Consider the following 1,462-nt stretch of genomic DNA (forward strand, 5'->3'; position numbering starts at 1 on the left):
CAAGACATAAGAAAATACATTGCATTAGGCTAAGACTTTGCATATCAAATGTAACAACATGCAATAACATTTTGCATTTGAAATACTCAAGTACCTTTTACTTACAGTACAATTCAAACATATTCATGACTTATATAGGATCTGAAACTTTTCTCTGTGCAATTCCAGGATCCAACTACTGTATAGTGCTATTTCTGTGATAGTGTTTGTATAACTAGTCAGTATTGTGTTCCAAGCCATCATTGTCATTGATTTCACTTATTACTAATTGAGAATTATGGAGAACAGGAACCACAGTCACTCAGGCTGCTCTGTCACTATTTTTCTTTTCTTTTCCTTTATCTTTCATGAAATTGCCTCTTTATTCTCCAAAGTCAAAATTTTTATCCTGCCCTGTTCTCTATGTGTAACAAGTTGAAATGCCTAACCTTCCCTGTTCTAGAGGAGAAAGATCACATTAGAATGTGTTCAGGAAGTATTTCAGTGAAGTTGTTGATAAAGTAAATTATATCAGGAGGCATCTTATTGTAATGGCAGGATATCAGACTCCAAAATGCAACTTTATAGTGCCAAATCCCATACAACAGACAATACAATTTTTTCTTTATTTATTTATTCATCTTTTTTTCTACAGATTTGAATGCTGGTATTTGTGTGACCTTTAGGGAAATCAGATCACTGAAGATTATGTACTTTGTTTTCCTATAATTTGAGTTTATATTCTAATGAGTGGACAAAGGCTAGACTGTTAGGAAACACTTCTATGCAAATTGCATATATTTGGTTAATGCAGGTAAGGGTCTGAGGTGATATTTAATTATGTGGGTTCATCATTTGTGAAACTGTTTATAATAGTCAGAGAAAATATGTTTTGCATAAAAAGTGGTCATCCCATAGTGTGAATTTAACTTTGTAGGCAGAGGAACTGCAGATCACTTAACAGACATTACAATGAAGATACTCAAGTAAAAATAACTTCAGAGATGACAGACAACAAAGAAACTGTATTATATAAACAAATCTCTGAAGCAGAAGTCTTACAGATGGCTGATGACTTAAATATACTTTCTACTTTTATGAAGTAGTTTTCATCATAGTGTTACGTCTCATTTAAAACGGATTTATACTGTATGTCAAAGTCAAATGGAAAGCCCTTTCATAAAAGATAGGCTTCAAGTAATGGAGTTGAATTTTTTCTATTTAATATTTTTCTTGTTCTAAGAGAAAGAATTGGTAAAATTCTGCATCATCATTTTTACTGATGGCAGCATTTTGTCATAATGTTTTTAGGATTCCTGTATAGTGGTAAGACTATTTTGGTGCATTTGACAAAGTAATTGTGTCTTGTTATACATTTGTTTTTGTGGATTACAAGAAAAAGATTTATACACTATAATTCCAAGTACTGACCAAGTGCTGTAGCTGTAAATATTATACAATAGGTGCAATGGACCATTTCCTC

This window comes from Penaeus monodon, chromosome 40 (genome assembly GCF_015228065.2).
Source record: "Penaeus monodon isolate SGIC_2016 chromosome 40, NSTDA_Pmon_1, whole genome shotgun sequence".
Lineage (NCBI taxonomy): Eukaryota > Metazoa > Arthropoda > Malacostraca > Decapoda > Penaeidae > Penaeus > Penaeus monodon.